Source organism: Macaca mulatta, chromosome 1 (assembly GCF_049350105.2).
Source record: "Macaca mulatta isolate MMU2019108-1 chromosome 1, T2T-MMU8v2.0, whole genome shotgun sequence".
NCBI lineage: Eukaryota > Metazoa > Chordata > Mammalia > Primates > Cercopithecidae > Macaca > Macaca mulatta.
In genome coordinates this window covers 151,072,509-151,092,040 of record NC_133406.1, presented here as the reverse complement: position 1 = coordinate 151,092,040, position 19,532 = coordinate 151,072,509, and the positions used below count along the sequence as shown (strand labels likewise).

At 39.4% G+C, this 19,532-nt stretch overlaps 2 protein-coding genes and 1 pseudogene across 4 annotated transcripts in view; all 3 read left to right on the top strand.

Annotated features, from left to right (window-relative positions):
* Nucleotides 1–19,532, top strand: part of LRRC8B (leucine rich repeat containing 8 VRAC subunit B) — a 70,882-nt gene that overhangs the window by 31,918 nt on the left and 19,432 nt on the right. For 2 of the 3 annotated variants that reach the window (XM_028849290.2, XM_015143571.3), the window contains exon 3: nt 10,627–10,681. The gene's annotated coding sequence lies outside the window, so the exon portion shown is untranslated. 3 annotated transcript variants of the gene reach the window in all.
* Nucleotides 1–19,532, top strand: part of LOC144332668 (uncharacterized) — a 57,652-nt gene that overhangs the window by 31,918 nt on the left and 6,202 nt on the right. The window contains exon 3 of the mRNA XM_077953106.1: nt 10,627–10,681. The gene's annotated coding sequence lies outside the window, so the exon portion shown is untranslated. The remainder of the gene's footprint in view (nt 1–10,626; nt 10,682–19,532) is intronic.
* Nucleotides 17,282–17,892, top strand: LOC144332663 (putative G antigen family E member 3 pseudogene; annotated as a pseudogene).

The following is a 19,532-nucleotide window of genomic DNA, read 5'->3' as shown; positions in this document are numbered from 1 at the left end:
GCCTTTTTTGAAGAGTTCTTTTTGACTTCGCAATAGGACCTAAATGTGATGAAATGTCAATGTCTTTGCAACACTTGCTGTTTTGTTTCCCTGGAACCAGAGTGGCATAAATAAAGCTCACTTCCTGGGTTGTTTTGTTTGAAGATACTGTCCCAAGGCCAAAAGCATCCTCTTTTTAAATCACTTTGCTAGTAAAAGCATTAGCTTTCTTTATGAGTTCTCTTTTGCATTTGTTTGCTACTGCAGTGATTTCAGAGTGCTTCCATGATATTTGTTTTACCACTAATATCAATTCTTGAGCCAGTATGATTGTCTGTATTTTAAAGCTGAGGAGATGGAGGCCTGTATTTGATGAGTGACTTAAGCCCATGCAGATAATGGTGGAGGCAGGCCTGGGACTCAGTCCAGTGTTCATTTTCCACACTGCTGCCATGGAAAACCAGCCCCTGCGTCTTACTCTCACTAGTGTGAGGAGTGGAGAAGCAAAATGATACTGTACTCAGTCAGCAGCAGACACATAAATAAAATTTCCTAATTTTTATGTATGTGTTTTTTCCTGTATTGTGTGTGCCCCTGCTAGGGCTTGGGAAACGTTGAAATTAGGAAATTTGTACTTACCTAAAACAGCTCTAGAACACTTAACACGGCAACAGATCAGCAAGTAGGGCAATTGCTCTAAGATGTGCAGGGTTGACTCTCACAGCAGTGACTGCTGCTGACCAGTAAGTCAAGAAAACTGGGCCTGGCGTGGTGGCTCACGCCTGTAATCCTAGCACTTTGGGAGGCTGAGGCGGGCGGATCATGAGGTCAGGAGCTCAACACCATCCTGGCTAAGACAGTGAAACCCCGTCTCTACTAAAAATACAAAAAAAATTAGCCGGGCGTTGTGGTGGGCACCTGTAGTCCCAGCTACTCGGGAGGCTGAGGCAGGAGAATGGCGTGAACCCGGGAGGCAGAGCGTGCAGTGAGCCGAGATTGAACCACTGCACTCCAGCCTGGGCGACAGAGCGAGACTCCGTCTCAAAAAAAAAAAAAAAAAAAAAAAAATCTGTAAAAATGCCTAGTATCTGTAAGCATAGACACCACTGAAGTATAGATAGAAATAAAGTCAGAGGCTTTGAAAATCCCTTGCCATCACAGCAGGGTTCCAAACTGATTGGAATCCATAAGACAGGCAGCATGATAAAGCAAGAGGTGGCCATAGCTAACTGTGAGGCTGAGTGAGTGTCCACAGTGAGTCACAGGGCGAAGCATCCTGTTGTCATGTTTGTACTGTTCTCAAGTGATCCATGATCACTGTGATCACAGAATTAATAATCCAATCTGCCCTACATTTTGGGGTCAAACTTAGCACTCCTGGGAGGGAAACAGTAAGAGCCAATAAAACATAAAGCAAGAGAAGCTGGAGATCACCACTCTTTCCCCTCACTTCCCAGTGGCAAGCCTCCCAACCCTCCCTGAGACATTGCTTTGTCTTTATAATAAGAAAGCAGCAAGTCAAGAGGTGACATGTTTTAGAAAGAGCTCTCTGGCTGCAGTATGGAAATGGGACTAAGGAGGGCAAGAGAAGAGGTGATTTCAGAGTCATCCTGCCCAAAGAGGACATGGGCCCCACCCAAGACAGTGGTAGCAAGATTGTAGAAGGAACTGGTTTAAGAGGCCGTTGGATTTGAGGGAATAGAAGAAGAGAAAGTTTCTGGGTTAGGTGCCTGCCTTAGTCTGTTTGTGCTGCTGTAACAAAACACCTAAAACTGGGTAATTTATAAGTAACATAAATGTATTCCTTTCCAGCTCTGGAGGCTGGAAAGTCCAAGATCAACATGCTACAGATTTGGTTTCTGGACCATGAACATGGTATAGGAGTAGAAGAGCAACAGGGATAGAATGAGAGAACTTACCCTTCAAGCCCTTTTATAAGGCACTAAATCCCATCCTTGAGGGCAGAGTCCTCATAGCCCAATCACCTCTTAAAGGCTCCATTTCTTAATATTGTTGCACTGAGGATTAAGCTTCAACATGAATTTTGAAGGGGACACAAACATCCAAACCATAGCAGTCAGTGCCTTAGCCCTTGATGTTGCTATCAACCTGAGATTCAGGGATCGAGGAAGGGCAGGTATGATATCTAGGTGTGGGAGGAAACAGTAGATGCAGTTTGGGACATGCTGCTTGAGTTGCTTCCACACATCTCGGTATATAGCCAGGACGATGTTGGGGAGACGATTCTGCAGCTTGGGGTTAGGAAGCTGGGCTCATCATATACACAGAGGTGGTGGATGAAACCTTAAGCATAATGCTCAGGATGTCACCCGAGCATAGCATATGTGTGAGTAGAGAAGCAACAGGCCCAAGACTGAACCCCAATGCTTAAGGGGTAAGGTAGTATTAGAAACCTTCCATGGTCCTAATACCTTTTTATCTTCAGTTAAAATTAGTACTTCCTGCTGGGTGTGGTGGCTCATGCCTGTATACCCAGCACTTTGGGAGGCCGACGTGGGACAATCGCTTGTGTCCAGGAGTTTGAGACCAGCCTGAGCAACATTGTGAGACTCTGTCTCTACAAAAAAATCAAAAAATAGCTGGGTGTGGTGGCGTGTGCCTGTAGTCCCAGCTACTCGGGAAGCTAAGGTGGGGTGCATTGAGCCATGACCACAACACTACACTCAGCTAAGTGGCAGAGTGAGACCCTGTCTCAAAAAAATATATATATATATCTATACACACACACACACGTACACACATACGCACACCCACACACATTTTTGTGTATATGTGAGGCAGAGTGAGTGCCCATAGCGAGCCACATGGTGAAGCATCCTGTTATCCTACTTATTTATAAACATATAAATAAATTTTAAAAATTAGTACTTCCATTATATTGGCTTGGTGACCTTTTCTTGCTATAACCAATTTTTACTCTCTTTTTCAGTGAGACCAATTTATGAGTTGGCAATTGTAGACATTGTACTCCCTTTCTAAGAAAACCTGCACCATTGCTTTTCCTGGTGTTCTAACTTTAAACCCCTTCTCAATCCTCACCACTCCAGAGGAGTCTTTCAGTCTAGATATCCCCTAGCTCCAACCACAGTTAATAAACTCATTGCATTGTGGGAAACTGGAAGTAGAGACTCTCTCAATCATTTGCTCTCTCTAACATTACATGTAAGGAAAATTAGGTTAAGTGAGGTGACAAAGCCAACATTATACCATCAGTAAGATGTAAAGCAAGAAGTAGAACTTGAGTTTCCTAACACCTAGTTGGGTATTCATTTGATCAGGTCATGCTGCCTTGTAGTGTTGATCCTTCCCTATATCTCAGTAATGGTTACTTTCCTTCATTTGAACATCTAATCACATTACTACATTCCCATCATCCACCTAATATAGTTCCATGGAGAGGCAGAGCAGCTGTTTCTCTATTATTAACTCATTTGATATGGCTTTTAATATATCTGTCTCATTTGATATATCTTTTAATATGTTTGTCTCATTTGATATGCCTTTATCCACTTGTGCTTTAGGTGAGCAGTTCGACCCCACATATCCAGAGACTATGGAAGTAACAAGGCAATCATGCAAAAATGGGTTTATTACGAAAGTCTCAGGGATACGTGGATGGATGGATGGATTGATCTGTTTGTTTCACATAGGCACCCAGTAAGTGTGTCTACTATCACTAAGGCCAAGGATTGCTATTACTGTCTTATAACCACCTCCCAAAACACTCACACACACACACACACACACACACACACACACACACACACCCTCTGCATTACCACCACCCATCCTCCCACCTTCTTATCTTTTCCTTTTCCTCCCTGCCTTCACCTACCCTATTATTGCTGTCCTTGATGCCTTCTGGTGGATTGACCTCTTAACAAAAGATTAACAAGAGGATCAAATACTTTGCATATCCATTAAATTTTTAGTGAATTTTACAAACGTGGAAGCTTCAATTGTTATTTTAGGGAAAAAAAGATCTCCCATATTCAGTTACCTTAATAGTTACCAGAAGATTTTTTAAATTTCTTAACTTCATATATTGCGATTTATCCTTTTTTTTTTTTTTTTTTTTCTTTCAGAGACTTGATCTCACTCTGTCATCCAGGCTGGAGCTCAGTGGTGTGCAGTCTCGGCTCACTGTAGCCTTGACCTCCTGAACTCAAGCAGTCCTCCTGCCTCATACCCCTGAGTAGCTGGGAGTACAGGCAGGTGTCACTATGCCCAGCTAATTTTTAAATTTGTTGTAGAGACAGGATCTTGCCTTGTTGCCCAAACTGGTCTCAAACTCCTGGGCTCAAGTATCTTCCCATCTTGACCTCCTAACGTGCTGGGATTACAGGCATGAGCCACCATGCCTGGCCATATTGCTATTTAGTAAAGAAGACGTAAACCTTTTCTAGACAAATTTGGGGGATCACATTCCTCTCCCACCCAAATCAGGGTGCTCTCCCACCCAAGGAAGGATGTACCCTTCCTCTGGCTATCTATCATGTCAACTTTAAGTATTTAAAACAGGCAGGCAGCATGGAAGAATTCAAGGTAACAAACAAAATTGATAATTAAATATTTAGTATTTATTGTAACCTATGAATTATGAACAAAGCAAATTCAACACATTAAAATTTTATTTTTTGTGTTGGTATGTTTTCTAGTATATTGAGACCGACAGTATATTTAATTTGTGTAATCCATTTATGTTCATTTTAAAGCAATAAGAACAGTTTTCCTGTTTTACATGAGTATAGATTTTTTTGTGGAGATATATATATGTAACAAAATTTACTTTTTAAACTATTTTAAGTACTTTTTACTTTTTTAAGTATTTTAACTATTTTTAATTCTGTGGCATTGAGTTCATTTATATTGTTGTACAACCATGATTATAGATTTTAAGTCATGACCCTCTGCTTGGGTAACAGTCATATCAGACCTGTCTGCAGCATAAATCTTGATAGACATTGCATCAAAGAGTAGAAGTTACCAGCACAGGTTAACTTTTTAAAAATGTGGCATCAAGGTATATTAAAGATTTCACAACACTTTGCCTTCCTTATGGGCCATATAGTAAATGATTAAGAACAGTTACATTGATATTTCACGACACTTTCTAGTAATGAGTTTTGTGATGTATGGTGAGAACTGGCATGGAAATCACAACTTAGGTGGAAAGCCAAACCTCCAGTATCTAATCTGCTATTTGTTTATAGGATCATACTTTAAAGGCAATCATTAAAGGATTAATTTTAGATAAAGCTACTACTGTGTTAATAAATAACCATGTTTAGTGCTTACACTGTACCTGCTGCTGTGCTAAGCATTTGAATTGTAGTTGCCTCAATTAATTCTTAAAACAACTCCATTAGGTTGAAACCATTATTATGGTTATTATCCCTATTTTACAGATGAGAAAAGTGATAGCTTATCTAAGATCAAGCAGATGGTAAACAACAAAGTCAAACCTCAATCTTAACTATTCTGCTACCTTCCCTTCCAAGTCTCTCACATTTTCATCAGTTTTAGGATAAGAACTAGGCCAAACAAAGTAACACATTGAAAACATGTGATACTCCTTTTTAAAGTCTTTCAAAAAGAAGGTCGTATATGGGTAGTATGGTTTTGATTTATTTTAACCACATTTTAATCGATATGTCTGGAAGAAAAGCCATGTAAAACACTATTATTTAACTGCAGATTAAACTTGGGTTATTCATCTTGTTATTAAATTGTTGGTAAATGTTTCTTCATAAGAGGCTGTGCAAGCAGGATGTACCCTTGCTCTGGCTATCTATCATGTCGACTTTAATTATTTAATAGGCAGCCAGGATGGAGGAAGCACTTGTTGATTCTGTTTCCTAGATGGAATACTGAGCAAAGAGCTAGGAAAACAAAATAGATCTCATTCTTAAATTGTCTCTTTTAGTTCTAAAAGATAGATTGTAACTTTGAGAAAAGGAGAAAGCTGTCACATTCTATATAAAACTCCTTTTTATATAGCTCCTTGGGGAGGCTGTGTACCAGATGGCTCTTAGTCAGCTCTGTTGTGAATGCTGGGTCTGCCTCTGAGCTTGAGCAAGTTTGTTTCTCGGAACCTCAACTTTTTCACCTTTAGAGTCGGCTAATACCTATTTCACCAGGTACACCGTAAATGTTACCCTTCCCCTACCATCACCCCTTTCCATTCAACAGTAATTATTGAGACTGTTAGTGTTACTTCTTCCTGCACACCTGACTCTTCCAAGAGCTCAAAGGCTGAAGCAGGAAGACATCAAATCAGATATTGGTGATTCAGTTTAATGGAAGCATAATAGAACTATCAGTATTCCCTAAATGCTAAAGAAGCATGAAGGACTAACTGCTTGTTTACAGGGACACATAGGGTAGCAGTGTTTGTTTTAAACATATTTTGTGTTTAATAGTCACTTAATACTGAACATTAAACCTTTGTGTTTTGTGGTCAGAAATTAGCTCAAGCACTGGGCTGATTTGCAATGCATAACAATTTGATTTTGTCTTTGGGTTAAGAGTATATTATAGCAGATGTAGCATTCTTTACAGTGATCATTATCAGATGTTATTGATTTTATGAGACTAAAGCAATAAGGACATGCAATATTGGCAGCTCAATCATAGCTCACAGCATTGTGGAATTATAACATTTATGAAGCACCTAATATGTGGTTGACTCTCAGGACACTAGAAAGGTCCTTGCCCTCCAGAGTTCAGGACAAGTGGGCACAGAATTGTATGATATGCAGCATGCTTGTTTGGATGATACCTTGATAATTCCGTTGGTCCCAGTGTTGTTCTTGTTGCATTATACTTAGGTTAACTTGTGGAAAAGGGAATAATTGTGAAATCATAATTTGATAAGATATTAAGGTCATTTTGGAATGCTCTGGCATTTACCCAGTGGTCCAACACTGATTCAAAATGACTCTCAGTCATTATAATGCAGCCACTCAGGCTGAATTGACAGCAGTTTTCCATTCAGATTTGTGAAATGTCCCATTTGGTGAGTAAGTTGGCAAATACAAATTTTTCTCCTTTCTCCCTGAAGGATGAAGACTTAGTCTCTGCTTCTGAATTTCTGCCCCTGCCATGGGGTCTTGGAAATGCCTGAGTCTCTGTCCCTGTCATGTTGCCACCCTTCCATACCCACCATGTGTGTGCATAAGTGGTGTTCACAGATCTTTCTGAGAGCCAGGCCTTCTCCTCTGTACCCTTGGTTCCTAAATGGGTGGTGAAACCTGATCTGCTGTCCTTCATTTACTCAACAGTGATTTACTAAATATTCATGGCACAGAGAGAGACAAGACCGACGCAAGGGGAGTGGGCTTATCACTGATCACTCTGGGCTCTGGACAGGCTAAGGATTTGATGCCACTTCACACTGGTATTCATTAAATATTTGTTCACAGTGTTTTTAAGTGGAGTAGTGAAGCACTGTATGGAAAAAGAGTAGCAAAAGAGCCCTCTGGGTCCTCCTTTTGCCAGTTTCTTACCCAAAGGAAATAGACTCATGATATTTTCTTCCAACCACATTCAATACCATCCTTGAGAAAGGTTCAGTAGGTACTATTTTTGTTTAATCTAGTTAAGTTTCCAGAGATCTAAATGCCCCATTGATGAATCCATACATGGTAGCTGCTATAATATCTAGGACCTTAATCTAGCCCATGAAAGAGACATTGGGATACATCCCTGGGATACCGATAAATGAGATACTGCCCCAGCCCTCAAAGAATTGGAGGCAATAGCTTCACATATATTAATAAACACTGTAAAAGAAATATTAGCAAATGACTTCCTGGAACACAGATGAAGGAGCAACAAATTCAGCCTGTGCTGGTCTGGATGGCTCATAGAGGTGATTCCACTTGATCCAGAATGGGAGAGATGATGCAGTGGGATGTTCTTTTTTTAAATCCATCTGTTATTTATGATTTTGAGATTTTCAAACTGATGAAATGGGAGGCTTTAATTTTACGTAGTCTGAAGCCTTAAACTTATACAATTGCCTGAGGCAGGGTGAATGAGTATGATATTACAGTGATTTCTGCCATAGCTCTCCTGCCAAAAAAGGTCCCAGTGACTATGCCTTTAACCCAGTTCAGGTCCTTTGACCAGAGATTCTTGACATCTTGCTAGATCTTTCCTAAGATTTAACTATCCCTACAAAACAAATACGCCCAAATGGAAAGCCATGCTCAAATTCCAAAATTGTATAGTAGTTCTTTGTGCACTACAAAAAAGTTTGTTTTGTCAAATCCACCATCTCTCCTAACCAGAAAGAAACAAGAACATCAAGAGTAAGATCCTTTGGGGCCTTTTGTTTTTCTATCAGAAAGCTGATTGTTGCTGTATTGTTCCTTAATCCTCAGTCACTTGGGAGCCGTGCCTTGTATGTCCTTCATTGGGAGCCTTCCTTTCAGGAAGAAGCTCTTATTTGAGAAAGAAGAGAATTCTCAGTGTTATACTTATCTCCAAATCTTCCAGAATACCCTTTTATTTTTAGGTTATCTTGGAATTGACTTTTTAAGTTAAAATACACATGTCTTGTGTCCTTCCTCTGGAGAGAGAATGTTTTTGAAGGGGTAGATCAGCTAGTTGTGTAACACTCATTAGCATAGCAAGCTGGCGGACGTGCTGACGCAGGCCGCCTGCCTCAGCAGCTGGGTCGGTCAGAATTGCTGTAACAATCTTTGTCCTCTTTTTATCCTGCCTAATATGGACTATTTATGCTATTCGAAGAAGCATTGTCATTTAGTATTTCACATTTCATTCTTCCAACTTGGTACTTTTGTGTTCTGCTAAGGAGGAAGAAAGGTGATAAGTTTAGTTATAGTTTCTAAAATTGGTTTGAATGATTTGGTTTTATCCTGAATAAAGAAACTCAGCTACATTTTGTTATTTACTTTACTTGACAGCAGTGGCTTCACCCTGAGATGACAAATTTTCATTACGAGAGAGCTGTCATTGAGCTCCACATTTATATCTTCTCAGCAAAATATTCCTCCGGTTTAGGTAAATGTTAAATAGGAGAGAGGAATGAAATGTATTAGTAAGTATGCTGAAACATGTTCAATTCAACTCAAAGAAATGCCAAATAAAGCAACAATAAGATAATTTTTCACATAGGAATTAGCAAAATTTTTTAATAATGATTTCTAAATCTGGTGAGGTGTTACTCATACATTGTTGACAGGAAAGAAAATTGGTATAACCTTTCTGAGAAATAATTTGATGCTGTATATCAGAGGCCTTAAAATGTTTATGCTCTTTTGACCTAATTCCTTCATTTTGGAAGTATATGCAAAACAAAACAAAAAAAACATATGAAGAGTACAGAGATGTTTACAACATTATTAGTATTAAAAAAAAAGGAAAATTGAAAATTTAGTAGGGGAATGATTTCGTAAACTAAGACATATCCATGCATGAACTATATGCTTCCATCAAAAATGATTCTTAAAGAAACTTCGGCCGGGCGCGGTGGCTCAAGCCTGTAATCCCAGCACTTTGGGAGGCCGAGACGGGCGGATCACGAGTTCAGGAGATCGAGACCATCCTGGCTAACACAGTGAAACCCTGTCTCTACTAAAATACAAAAAAAAAAATTAGCCGGGCGAGGTGGCGGGCGCCTGTAGTCCCAGCTACTCGGGAGGCTGAGGCAGGAGAATGGCGTGAACCCGGGAGGCGGGGCTTGCAGTGAGCTGAGATCCGGCCACTGCACTCCAGCCTGGGGGACAGAGCCAGACTCCGTCTCAAAAAAAAAAAAGAAAGAAAGAAAGAAAGAAACTTCGTAGCAGTATCAAAAAAGCCTGTGTTATATAAGTGGCAAAAAAAAGATCTCAGTATTGTGCCATTGAATTTTATAATGGCATAATTGTATAAAACCAGTAGGTCAACAAAAATTAAAAACTGGACAAAGAAAACTATCCCAAATGTTAAGTCTTTCACTGCGTTTCCCCTTTTAAAAAGCATAGATACTTTCAATTTGTTTTCTGTCTTATATTTATAAAATCAGTGGTACTCATATATAATGCTGTCTTATTCTCCATTAAAAATTCATTGTGCACTTTGGGAGGCCGAGGCAGGTGGATCACGAGGTCAGGAGATGGAGACCATCCTGGTTAACATGGTGAAACCCTGTCTCTACTAAAAGTACAAAAAATTAGCCGGGCGTGGTGGTGGGTGCCTGTAGTCCCAGCTACTCAGGAGGCTGAGGCAGGAGAATGGCGTGAACCCGGGAGGCGGAGCTTGCAGTGAGCCGAGATCGCGCCACTGCACTCCATCCAGCCTGGGCGACAGAGCGAGACTCCGTCTCAAAAAAAAAAAAAAAATTCAACGTTTATGTTTTGTGCCTTGTAAGCTACTGTTGTGATGAAGTAAAATGTGTAGTTTGTGACAGTGATTTGTTTCTCTCCCTGGGTAATAGTTAACCTCTTTGAGAAGTCAGAAGGTGATCTCTTTAATGCTTTCTTTTTAAGTAAGTTATCTTTTGTATGTTTCATAAAATTATTATATATGTTGGAAATTTTAGAACCATATCAGTGGATGAATTATCTTGCAGTCCTGTGATGTGTAAAATATAACAATATGCTTGTGATTTTTCCTTAGGAACTTTTCAAATTGAGACTAATTGCAGAGGTTCCAGTTGACCAGCATTCATAGGGTAAGATTAACATCCTGAATTATAAACACATGGTAAAGATAATTACAATTAAGTTGGTAGCTTGGGGCAAATAGATACTGAATACTTAGTATGTAAAAGAGATTACTATTCTTACAGATGTTTTGAGTAAAATCTTTCTGAGGTTTTTAAACCAGTTAATAAACAGAAAATTAGATCTGTAACCTTTTAGTAAAAATGTCATCTTCCTACCTTTTGTGGATTTTGTATGCAGGAAAATATATGTGTATATGATATTCGTCATTTTTAACAGTAAAATCTAAGGAATATAATAAATGCCCATGGCAGACTTAGAGTCCATGTCTGTATTTTTCTGATTTTTGTTTAAGGTAGAATTTTTAATACTGCCATAGATTTGGTTTGCTGTATTTCTATTAAGTAAAAGATGGCCATACTTTCTTTGAGTAGGCAAATCAGAAATAAGCCCTATACTCCGTTGCTTCCTGCAAACATCATTCCGTCTTTTGTAATTGCAGAAGATTAATCTTGAGTTAGATTGTAGCAGTGCTTTTAGCTTTGACACAATGAATGAAGAATTTGTACGCTGTATAATAGCACAACTCTCTAATGTTCTGAATACAGCTTAAAAGTGTCACCCAGCTCTGAACATATAGTCTAGATGAATCAGTGGTGAAGATAAGCGGTCTGTCACCTACTGCATTCTAAACACCTTTCTTTTTTACAGATGAAGGTGAAGATCCTTTGACTTCTTAGGTATATTCACATTTCCATTCTGACTCATTGAGTTAACCATAAATTCTTTTTAATTTTATAATTTCAACTTTTATTTTAGATTCGGGGATACATGATCAGGTTTGTTATCAGGGTATACTGCATGACACTGAGGTTGGGAGTAAGGATGATCCTGTCACCCAGGTAGTGAGCATAGTGTACAACAGGAAAACTTTCAGCCCTTGCCTCTCTCCCTTCCTTTCTCCTTTTGGAGTCCCCAGTGTCTGTTGTTCCCATCTTTATATCTATGTGTACCCAATGCTTAGCTCCCACTTATAAGTGAAAAAATGTATTTAGTTTTCTGTTTCTACTTTAGCTCACAGAGGATAATGGCCTCCACCTTCATCCATGTTGCTGCAAAGGACTTGATTTCCTTCTTTTTTATGGCTGTGTAGTCTTCCATGGTGTATATGTACCATATTTTCCATTTTTTTATCTTTTTTTTTAATTTTTATTTTAAGTTCAGGGGTACACGTGCAAGTTTGCTACATAGGTATACTTGTGTCATGGGGGTTTGTGGTGGATATTATTTTATCACCCAGGGATTAAGCTGAGTACCCATTAGTTATTTTCCCTGGTCCTCTTTTCTTCTCCCACCCTCCACCCTTTGACAGGCCCCAGTATGTGGTGTTCCCCTCTATGTGTCCATGTGTTCTCATCATTTAGCTCCTACTTGTAAGTAAGAACACGTGGCTTGCAGAACATTTGGTTTTCTGTTCCTGCATTAGTTTGCTAAGGATAATGGCCTCCAGTTCCATCCATGTCCCTTCAAAGGACATAGTATCATTTTTTTTTATGGCTGCATAGTATGCCGTGGTGTATATGTACCACATTTCCTTTATCTAGTCTATCATTGATGGGCATTTAGGTTGATTCCATGTCTTTGCTATTGTGAATAGTGCTGCAATGAATATACACATGCATGTGTCTTTATAATAGAATGATTTATATGCTTTGGGTATGTGCCCAGTAATGGGATGGCTGAGTTGAATGGTGTTTCTGTCTTTAGGTCTTTGAGGAATTGCCACATTGTCTTCCACAATGGTTGAACTGATTTACACTCCCACCAACAGTGTGTACGCATTCCTTTTTCTCCACAACCTCATCAGCATCTGTTTTTTGACCTTTTAATAATATCCTTTCTGGCTGGTGTGAGATGGTATCTCATTGTGGTTTTGATTTGCATTTCTCTAATGATCAGTGATGCTGATCATTTTTTCATATGCTTCTTGGCCATGTGTATGTCTTCTTTTGAGTAATGTCTGTTCATGTGTTTGCCCACTTTTTTATGGGGTTGTTTTTTCTTGTAAATTTGTTTAAGTTCCTTAAGATGCTGGATATTAGACCTTTGTCGGATGCATAGTTTGCAAAAATTTTTTCCCATTCTGTAGGTTGTTTGTTTACTCTGTTGATAGCAGAAGCTCTTTAATTTAATTAGGTCCATTTGTCAGTTTTTGCTTTTGTTCCAATTGCTTTTGGCATCTTCATTATTAAATCTTTGCCCATGCTTATTGTCCTGAACGGTATTGCCTAGGTTGTCTTCTAGGGTTTTTATAATTTGGGATTTTATGTTTTAGTCTTTAATCCATCTTGAGTTAGTTTTTCTATATGATGTAAGGAAGGGGTCCAGTTTTAATCTTCTGTATATGACTAGCCAGTTATCCCAGCACCATTTATCAAATAGGGAATCCTTCCCCCATTGCTTGTTTTTGTGTTGTTGAAGACCAGATAGTGGTAGGTATGCGGTCTTATTTCTGGGTTCTCTATTCTGTGCCATTGGTCTATCTGTCTGCTTTGTGCCAGTACCATGCTATTTTGGGTTATTGTAGCCCTGTAGTATAGTTTGAAGTCTGGCAATGTGATGCCTCCAACTTTGTTTCTTTTGCTTAGCATTGCCTTGGCTATGCAGAGTTTTGTTTGTTTGTTTTGTTTTGTTTTGTTCCACGTGAAGTTTAAAATGGTTTTTTCTAGTTCTGTGAAGAATTTCAATGGTAGTTTAATAGGAATAGCATTGAATCTATACATTGCTTTGAACAGTATAGACATTTTACTGATAGAGATTCTTCTTATCCATGAGCATGGAATGTTTTTCCATTTATTTTGTGTCGTCTTCAACTTCTTTGAGCAGTGGTTTGTAGTTCTCCCTAGTTAGCTGTATTCCCAGGTATTTTATTCTTTCTGTGCCAGTTGTAAATGGGAGTTTGTCCCTGAGTTGGCTCTCGACATGACTGTTGTTGGTGTATAGGAATGCTAGTGATTTTCACACATTGATTTTGTATCTGGAGACTTTGCTGAAGTTATCAGCTTAAGAAGCTTTTGGGCTGAGACTATGGGGTATAAGACCATGTTGTCACAGACAGGGATACTTTGCTTTCCTCTTTTCCTATTTGGATGCACTTTATTTCTTTCTCTTGCCTCATTGCCCTGGCAAGGACTTCAATACTGTGTTGAATAGGAATGGTGAGAGAGAGTATTATTATTGTGTGCTGGTTTTCTTTCTTTCTTTTTTTTTTTTTTTCTCTTTTTTGCTAAGGAGTGTTTTACTTCCAAGTATGTGATCCATTTTAAAGTATGTACCATGTAGCAGTGGCAATGAGAAAAATGTATATTGTGTTTTTGGTTGGATAGTTCTGTAGATATCTATCAGGTCCATTTGATTCAGTGTTGAGTTTAGGTCCTGAATATCTTTGTTAATTTTCTGTCTCAGTGACTTAATATTGTCAGTGGGGTGTTAAAGTCTCCTACTATTTTTGATTGGGAGTCTAAGTCTCTTTAAGGTCTCTAAGAACTTGCTTTGTGAATCTGGTGCTCCTATGCTTATGAAGCTTCGTTTGGCCAGATATGAAATTCTGGGTTAAAATTTCTGTTAAGAATGTTGAATATTGACTTCTAATCTCTTCTGGCTGGTAGGGTTTCAGCTGAAAAGTTTGCTATTAGTCTGAAGGACTTTTCATTGTAGGTGACCTGACCTTTCTCTCTAGCTGCCTTTAACATTTTGTCTTTCACTTCAACCTTGGAGAATCTGTTGATTGTGTGTCTTGGGGATCATCTTCTTGTGAAGTATCTTACTGGGGTTCTCTGCACTTCCTGAATTGAATGTTGGCCTCTCTAGCTAGATTGGGGAAGTTTTCATGGATGATATCCTGAAATATGTTTTCCAGGTTGGTTCCATTCTCCCCATCTCTTTCAGGTAAACCAATCAGCCATAGATTCAGTCTTTTTATATAATCCCATATTTCTTGGAGGCTTTGTTCATTTAGAAAGGCCATCCTCCAACTTTGAGATTATTTTGTCCGCTTGGTCTCTGCTGTCTGCCTGTCATTTGAAAGGTGAGAGTGTGATTCAGAAGGGATTACATAGGCAGTGGGTTTTGTTCTACATAGTATGACTTGCTTACTGTGGTGTGGGGTGTGGTCAGGAAAATAGTCTTATAAACAGCAAAAGGTGATGGAGAAGGATTTGAGGTTGTCTTCTCTATAAGAATTATCCAGCAACTCGTGGCTTATGCTTGTGTTCATCTTACAAGAATATGGCTGCTACTTCTTTTATTTTAAGTAGATTTTAGAAAATATAGTAGCTTACTAAAAACTTCAAAGAATTGGGAGATCTTTCCCTAAAGAGAAAAATATTATCTACATTAAATATATGATGTATTCTGTAACTGCCAGAAATAAGTAAAAGTGAAGCAATATTCCTTAAAGTTTAGAACAACTCAAATGTCGGCCGGGCACGGTGACTCACGCCTATAATCCCAGCACTTTGGGAGGCCGAGGTGGGTGGATCATGAGGTCAGGAGATAGAGACCATCCTGGCTAACACAGTGAAACCCCATCTCTACTAAAAATACAAAAAATTAGCCAGGTGTGGTGGCGGGCACCTGTAGTCCCAGCTATGTGGGAGGCTGAGGCAGGAGAATGGCGTGAACCCGGGAGGGGGAGGTTGCAGTGAGCCGAGATCACACCCTGCACTCCAGCCTGGGTGGCAGAGCGAGACTCCATCAAAAAAAAAAAAAAAAAGAACAACTCGGATGTCATTAGGATTTCTATAATTTCTATATTTTTCCCATAGTTTTAATTCACTCAGTAACTTTTTAATTTAATTTATTACTTACTATTTATAGTTATTTATTTTATTTCATTTATTCAGTAACTTTCTCCGAGGGCTTCTGATGACTAGGGTAATTTTCCTAATGTTTAGAGTATTCATCAGATTGTTTCCCAGACCCATTATCTTACTACAGCTTTGGGTCAGAAGCTCTGGAAAGGCAGTTGTGTGTCTCTCTTCTACTTTGGTTCTCTGTATTATTTTATGATGATGTCAGCTTCTTTCCTTGAATTCTGATTTTTGTGTTCCAGAAATATTGTGCTTCTCCTTTACCACATTGACCCTGCTTCTCTATCCTTTTTCACTCTTCCTTATCTAATAAGCCTTCCTGATCTATTTTATAGAGGGAACAGCAATTCTGTCCTTCACTCACTAAATTCTTTCTCTCAAATAATTCATTTCTGTGGCACTGACCACCACTTAAATTTGGTCATGACTTCCTACAGTGGGCTAAACATGGCTGCTAAGGCTTAGCAACTTATCCATCAAGAGGTGGAGTTGATTTCCCCACCCTTGGAATCTGGCTGGCTGTGGTAGGTTTTTTGATCAATAGAATGTGGCAGAAATGGTGTGGAGTAATTTCCAAGGCTGGGCCTTAAGAGACTTGTAGTGTCTGCTTTTGTGTGCTTGAAACATTCCTTCTTAGCTCTTAGTCTCTTGCTGTGAGGAAGCCTAATTAGCCATATAGAGGACTGGCAAGGCCCCTGGTCGACAGCCTAAGCTGGGCTCCCAGCCAGCAATCAGTAGAAGCACCAGTGTTGTGACTGAGGCACTTTGGGCCTTCTAAGTATTCTAGCGCTCCAGCCAACACCATATGAACTGCCACATCATTCCATAGAATCATGAGAAATTATTAATTGTTAGTTTAGCCACTAAGTTTTGACTTGTTACACAGAATAAAGAATCAAAACAAAAGTTGGTACCTAGAAGTGAGATGCTGCCATAATAAAAAATCTGTCATTTTGTCTTTGAGACCAGGTGTCAGTGAAGGCCTGAAGGGCAGTTAGAATACTGTTGCTGTTGGAGGATGTCAAATGGTACCCTTGCTTTATATTGAGAAAAAAGTCAGCAAGACCATCACCTGCAGTAACATGGAACATAGATAATGAACCTAATGAACTTGTGGATCTAGCTTAGGAGATTTTCCAGCAAAATATCAGAAGCTCCGAGTGACCCCTTTAACTCCTTTTTTAACTCCTTTTTCTTTTTGTTTGATACTATGATCAAAGTATTTCAAGAAAGAGACCAATTAAAGAAGAAACTATTTTGATTTTAAGCAGACTTTAGAGGAAGTATTTCCAATCTTGAATTTTCTCAGATTGTAAATCCAACTGTTTCTCATCCCCAGCTCTTCTACCCAGCAAAAGATACTCAAAGAAAGAAATGGCCTCAGGTCCAAAGATCAGATCAGATCCAGAACATTACTGCCAGTAAAACATGGTCTCAAGGTGAAAATAAAAGTAAAGGCATAGCTGTAAGACCCTTTATTAAAACTTTAAAAAGATTGAAGGCAGTGCCTCATAGAACTTCTCAGCTAAATGGTAGGGCTTCTAATAATTTCAAGGGTCTTGTCCCACAGCTTTCTGGAACTGAGTTAGATGACAAGATCCTGGACTTCAAGCCTGAATTTGATGCCATGAGTGGGATGAAGTTTTGGGGGGGATCTTGAGAAAGTGTTAGTGTGCTTTGCATGTAAGAGGAATGTAAATCATTGCATGGCCAGAGAGTAGACTGTGGTGGATTAAGCATGGCTGGAGACTCTTTGCCACTCCTCCCATTAAAAGGTGGAGTCTCTGTCCACGCAGATTTCTGCAGGCAGAGGTTGTGTCTTCATTCTTTCCGCCATCTTGATTCTTTCTCACTGATTGAGACGCAGCCGTGGGAAATATGAGTGAGCATGTAAGAACAAGATCCCAATCCTCAGAAAGAGGAAATGACCAAGAGTCTTCCCAGCCGGTTGAATCTGTGATTGCCCAGCAGCCCACTGAGGAAAAACGTCAAGAAGAGGAAGCACCAACTGAAAATCAGGGTATTGCACCTAGTGGGGAGATCGAAAATGAAGGAGCACCTGCTGTTCAAGGGCCTGACGTGGAAGCTTTTCAACAGGAACTGGCTCTGCTTAAGATAGAGGATGAGCCTGGAGATGGTCCTGATGTCAGGGAGGGGACTCTGCCCACTTTTGATCCCACTAAAGTGCTGGAAGCAGGTGATGCGCAACCATAGGTGTACACCAAGAAAAATGAAGACTGAAACGAAGAATGTTATTGTTATGCTGGATATTTGACTGATAACATTCTTTTATTAAAGTTTTACAGTTCTCTGCAAAAAAAAAAAAATAAATAAATAAAAGGTGGAGTCCACTTCCCTTCCCCTTGAATCTGGACTGGACTTATGACTCCTTTGGCCAGTAGATTTTGGTGGATGTGTCAGTGTGTAGCTTCAAGCCTATGCCTTACAAGAGCTATAGCTTTTACTTTTGTGCTTGGAATGTATTGTCTTAGAACCCACCCACCATGCTATGTGAGGACACTCAAAGAGCCACATGGAGTCTCACATGAAGGAGTTACCAGCCAGCAGTTAGCACCAACAACCAGCCTAAGGAATGAGGACATTTTGTACCTTCCAACCATCTGGAAAGTGTGCCAGCCAACACTATGAAGTGAAAGAACCTCCCACAGAATCTCAAGAAATAAAACTTTTTCTTAAGCCATTAAGGCTTGGAATATGCAGAACAGTTAGCAAAAACCCTCCCATCTCTATTGCTGCTGAGTTCTTGCCACTCCCTGGGAAAGGCTCTGCACCCTGAATACACCCTAAAAGTTTGAATGGTTGGGGGATCTTTTTCATTTTGTACATTTAATTGTTATATAAATATTTATTGTGCCCCATGTGCTAGAAACTGTGTAAGATACTATAATATCATAGGATCAAAATCTGAATCCACTTGACTCCTGCCTCTGCGTGGACCTCTTTATCTGATGTTGCTATAGGTGGTACTGAATTTTAATTTCCCTTGACTATTTTATTCTTGGCTTTCTTTTTGAACATATTATAAACTTTACCCTTATTATTTCTCACCCACATAATTTAAATAGGCTTTCAGCCGCTCCCTTTGTTTCTAATCCCTCCTTCCACAAACCATCCTGCATATCTCCATAGCTCAGTGATTCACTGTTCTACCGCTTCACATTTCTGAGACTCTGAAGGGTTCATGTGGAGATGGTATCTGTTACTTTGTAGTCTGTAGAGTGGAGAGAGCATCCTAGATGTCTAGTGCAACTTCCATGAAGACTTAAAAGGCGCTTTTCTCAGATAACTTTATTGTCTATCTTGTAAGCTTTCTCTTCCTGGGGAGATTTGGGGAAAAAAAAAAAATCTGGCCTCTCCTAGACCAATTGACTTGCTCTGTGGGAGTAAGGCCTGGGTTTAGGTTTCTTTTAAAAGTGCCCCAAGAGGTTCTAAGGTGAAGCTGAGATTGAGAATCACTGTCTTAGATTTGTGATTCTTGAAAAGTGGTCCTTGGACCAGCAGCATCAACATGAACTAGGAATTTGTTAGCAATGCAGTTCTCGAGACCTACTTCCTACCTTATGAATTGGCCACTCGGAGGGATGGACTCTCATGTGATGTTTTAATAAGCTCTTGTGATTTTTATGTCCATTAATGTTAGAGAACCACTATTAGAAAAATCTAGGTCTCAAAACTACAACTGAGTTTGGGAAGTGTGTTTGTTATTTGAAAATCACTGTACTAACAAGATCTGAAAGAGCTGGAAAGGGACATAAGGAAACTGGTATATCAAATGTTACTGCTGGTGATCATTTAGGTACTTGAAAATGTTTAATGCGTGTCATTAAATCTCTCAAGAGTGGTTAAATGAGTTACTTAGCATAAAGAAAGGGGGCAAATTAATCAGAGATACTGATGCATTGTTTCCTGGAGAAAGAACTCAACAAAAGGTGAATTTAAATTTCAGTTAGATATATGTTAGTCCCAA